General features: G+C 39.5%; 1 pseudogene; it reads right to left on the bottom strand.

Moving 5' to 3' along the window:
• Positions 1-2,624: 2,624 nt before the first annotated feature.
• On the bottom strand, positions 2,625-4,701 carry LOC122677926 (annotated as a pseudogene).
• Between the last annotated feature and the right edge of the window lie 355 nt (positions 4,702-5,056).

Consider the following 5,056-nt stretch of genomic DNA (forward strand, 5'->3'; position numbering starts at 1 on the left):
CCCAATGAAGGAAAAGAGCCTAAAAGAGCTTAAAAGGAAAAGAGTGAACTCAGGAGGCAATCTGGGCTCTTGGAGGTCAAGTTCAGTTTCTAAGACATGAGACAAGAAAACATAGAATAGAGGAAAACAAACTGAATTGGAATTCAAGCTGGGGTTTCAGTCCCAGCTCTAAACCAAATAGTTTATGTTCTTGGACAACATATCAATATTTCTGAGTCTCCAGAGTGTGATGTATATTACATTGACGCACTAGATTACATGATTACTATGCCACCATTCAATGCTAAATAAGCTATAACTATAGCAACTATTTTTGTAAAATAGAGAAGGAAGAGTTGGTGAAAGAAGGTGAGGCAGGATAAATCCATTTGGAAAAGAGTTAAAATTCTCTCTATAATCTTCTTTATAAGATAGTAAAGAAGCACTGGAGCTTTGAGTCCACACCGAGTAATAATTGTAATTACCACAATGCTGCTGCTGCTAAGTCAATTCAGTCGTGTCCGACTCTGTGCGACCCCATAGACGGCAGCCCACCAGGCTCCCCCGTCCCTGGGATTCTCCAGGCAAGAATACTGGAGTGGGTTGCCATTGCCCTCTCCAATGCATGAAAGTGAAAAGTGAAAGTGAAGTCGCCCAGTCATGTCTGACCCTTAGCAACCCCATGGACTGCAGCGTACCAGGCTCCTCCGTCCATGGGATTTTCCAGGCAAGAGTACTGGGGTGGGGTGCCATTGCCTTCTCCGAATCACCACAATAAACACCACTAAAAACTGGTAGAATCGACTACATTACAGAACCTCCCTCCTTCCATATATAAAATTGAGGCAATAATAGTAATAATATCTACCTTAAAATGTCTTGTGAGAATTAAATGAGAAAATAATGTCCAATTGTGGTTTCATAAGAATATTATATCAGCCCTATTCTCTCCTGCCATACATGGTCATTTCCATCTTCTACGATTAGTTGATACATATTTTATTTTTCCCATTAAAACAAAATAAACAATCTGAAAAGGTTATATTTTATATTATCCCAGCTATAAATATGACCTTATGGAAATGGCAAAACTATGGAGACAGTAAAAACCTCAGTGGTTGCCAAGGGTTAGTGGGGTGTTAGTCACTCAGTCATGTCCAACTCTGCAACCCCACAGACTGTAGCCTCTGTCCATGGAATTCTCTATGCAAGAATACTGGAGTGGGTTGCCATTTCCCCCCTGCACCGCCCCCCCCCCCCCGCCCCACCACCAAGGGATCTTTCTGACCCAGGGATTGAACCTGGTCTCCTGCATTTCAGGCAGATTCTTTTTTTTTTTTTTTAATTTATTTTAATTGGAGGATAATTACTTTACAATATTGTGATGATTTTTGCCATACATCAACATGAATCGGCCATGGGTGTATATGTGTTCCCCCATCCCAAACCTGCCTCTTACCTCCCTCCCCACCCTGTCCTTCTGGGTTGTCTCAGAGCCCTGGCTTTGAGTGCCCAGCTTCATACATCAAACTTGCACTGGTCGTCTATTTTACATATGGTAATATACATCTTTCAGTGCTGTTCTCTCACATCATCCCACCCTCACCTTCACCAACAGAGTCCAAAAGTCTGTTCTTTACATCTGTGTCTCTTGCTGCCCTGCATGTAGGATCATCATTACCATCTTTACCATCTGAATCACAGGTATAAATAGACAAAGCACAGAAGACTTTTAGGGCAATGGATGTATTCTGTATAATACTATAATGGTGGAGGCATGTCCATTATAATTTGTCCAAACCTATAGAATATATAGAACCAAGAGTGAATCCTAATATAAACAATGGACTTGGGTGATAATGATGTATTAGTGTTGGTTTGCTGATTGTAATAAATGTACCTCTCTTGTGGGGGATGTTGATAGTGAGGGACATAGATAGTGGGGTATGTTGAGAGTGGAGGATGTTGAGAATGGGGGAGGCTGTGCATGTGTGTAGCCTGGGTAAGATATGGGAAATCTCATTAACTTTCACTCAGTTTTGCTGTGAACTTAAAATTGCTCTAAAAATAAAGTTTATAAAAACAAGAACAAACAAAACCCAACTGATTAACAGTCTTGACAATCTCTTCCCCTTGGATGGATATACAACTCACCTAACATTTTTATTTCTAGCCCAACTTTCTTTTCTATATCTTTACTGAGATAATTTTTTGTTCCTATTTGCAGCAAAATTCCTTACACAATTGTCTATACTTATTGCTTCCAAATAGGCTCCTCAATTTCTTTTTTAAACCAACCCCTAATGGAGGGATTTTCTTTCTTCTTGAAATTATTTTTTCTAAAAGTCATCAATAGTATTTATGTTTCTAAATCTAATGGCTTAAGTTTCTGCTATTGCTGACCTAGCAGCAGCATTTAGTACAGTTGTTCATTCTCTTCTTAAAACATTTTGTCTGTGGCTTCGTGGACACCACATTTTCATTGTCCTCCCCTTATCATTTTGGTTGACTATCCTCAGGCTCTTTGCTGATTCTCCCCACCCCCACCTTTTTTTTTTTTTTTTTTTGGTTTGTTTGCCAATTCTTTATATTTCCAGCTGTTGAGACAGTATTTCTGAGGGTTGAGGTTACCTTTAGTGGCAAAACTAGAGCCAGCTATTAAGCAGCCAGAATGCCACAGTAAATGAATACATAATGAGTTTTCTTTTAGCACCTTCTGTGTTCTCTTACAGAAGTTGTAGATGTCTCTTTAGTTTATCTGTTGTCTTAAGGAAGCTGCATTTACAATTATGCCATCTGAAGTTTTTTCAATTCTTCTATCTATATTTTTTTTGATAATTTTTATTTATTTATTTTTCTTTTTTTTTTCATTTATTTTTATTAGTTGGAGGCTAATTACTTTACAATATTGTAGCGGCTTTTGCCATATATTGACATGAATCAGCCATGGATTTACATGGATTCCCCATCCTGATCCCCCCTCCCGCCTCCCTCCCCATCCCATCCCTCTGGGTCTTCCCAGTGCACCAGCCCTGAGCACTTGTCTCATGCATCCAACCTGGGCTGGTGATCTGTTTCACCTTTGATGGTATACTTGTTTCAATGCTATTCTCTCAGAACATCCCACCCTCGCCTTCTCCCATAGAGTCCAAAAGTCTGTTCTGTACATCTGTGTCTCTTTTTCTGTTTTGCATATGGGTTATCGTTACCATCTTTTAAAATTCCATATATATGCGTTAGTATACTGTATTGGTCTTTATCTTTCTTGCTTACTTCACTCTGTATAATGGGCTCCAGTTTCATCCATCTCATTAGAACTGATTCAAATGAATTCTTTTTAATGGCTGAGTAATACTCCATTGTGTATATGTACCATAGCTTCCTTATCCATTCATCTGCTGATGGGCATCTAGGTTGCTTCCATGTCCTGGCAATTATAAACAGTGCTGCGATGAACACTGGGGTGCACGTGTCTCTTTCAGATCTAGTTTCCTCGGTATAGATGGAGAAATATACCGTGTTCATGGATTGGGAGATTTAACATTGTGAAAATGGCTATACTACCCAAAGCAATCTATAGATTCAATGCAATCCCTATCAAGCTACCAATGGTATTTTTCACAGAACTAGAACAAATAATTTCACAATTTGTATGGAAATACAAAAAACCTTGAATAGCCAAAGCAATCTTGAGAAGGAAGAATGGAACTGGAGGAATCAACCTGCCTGACTTCAGGCTCTACTACAAAGCCACAGTCATCAAGACAGTATAGTACTGGCACAAAGACAGAAATATAGATCAATGGAACAGAATTGAAAGCCCAGAGATAAATCTACGTACCTATGGACACCTTATCTTCGACAAAGGAGGCAAGGATATACAATGGAAAAAAGACAACCTCTTTAAAAGTGGTGTGGAAAACTGGTCAACCACTTGTAAAAGAATGAAACTAGAACACCTTCTAACACCATACACAAAAATAAACTCAAAATGGATTAAATTTCTAAATGTAAGACCAGAAACTATAAACCTCCTAGAGGAGAACATAGGCAAAACACTCTCCGACATAAATCACAGCAGGATCCTCTATGACCCACATCCCAGAATATTGGAAATAAAAGCAAAAATACACAAATGGGACCTAATGAAACTTAAAAGCTTTTGCACAACAAAGGAAACTATAAGCAAGGTGAAAAGACAGCCCTCAGAATGGGAGAAAATAATAGCAAATGAAGCAACAGACAAAGGATTAATCTTCTATCTATATTTGAAATATGTGGGGTAAGTTCTGATAAGCTGTTTTGGCCAACAGCATTTTCACTCTTAGAGCAGCACTTTATTTTTGGCCAACACTTTGCATAGATTTTTTTATTTGGAGAGGTTGGAAAAGGTCTTTCTAAATCCAGAAAATCCAGTGGTCTTTCAGTTAGCATCAACACACAAGGTAGTGTTTTTAGTGCCAGAGGCTTAAAGGGAGAGACTGTATAAGGTCAAGATGTGCTAGTCCTGAAAATGCAATCTCTTTGTTAGTTCCTGCTACAACAATTCTCAACTCTATCTGGCACCTGCAACATCACGCTAGCATTTGAAACTCCTTCCTGGAATCCTTGTTTCAGGTCAGCATTTGGTGGCATTACCTTTAATTTTTCTACAGACCTGGTTTGCTCACTAAGACTTTTGGTATATTCCATTTTATACTGAATTTGACTAAGTTCTGCCATCTCAGCTGCAAAGGGAGAAGGGAATACTTCCCCACTCACTAAATGTGGACCAACTACTGCTTGCTTTTTAGCATTATCTGCTCCTGTGCTTCATAATAAATCCTTTAAACTTGCTTCCATATGCATGTGCTGGATTTAGAGTTACTTTTGTCCCCTTGGGCCTGGTGGAGGGATGCTGGCGGCAAGTGCTGCTGCCCACAGGCTCCCAGGCAGTGGGGTGGGCACTGTCAGGGGCCGTTGGTCGAGCACACAGAGGCCCTCCCTAACTTTGAAAACTGATGTCCCCTGAGGTTCAGTCCACTTGTGTTTTCCCTTCTCTATATTTACAATATTTTATGTTCTTGGTGATCTCATC

This window comes from Cervus elaphus, chromosome 20 (assembly GCF_910594005.1).
Source record: "Cervus elaphus chromosome 20, mCerEla1.1, whole genome shotgun sequence".
NCBI lineage: Eukaryota > Metazoa > Chordata > Mammalia > Artiodactyla > Cervidae > Cervus > Cervus elaphus.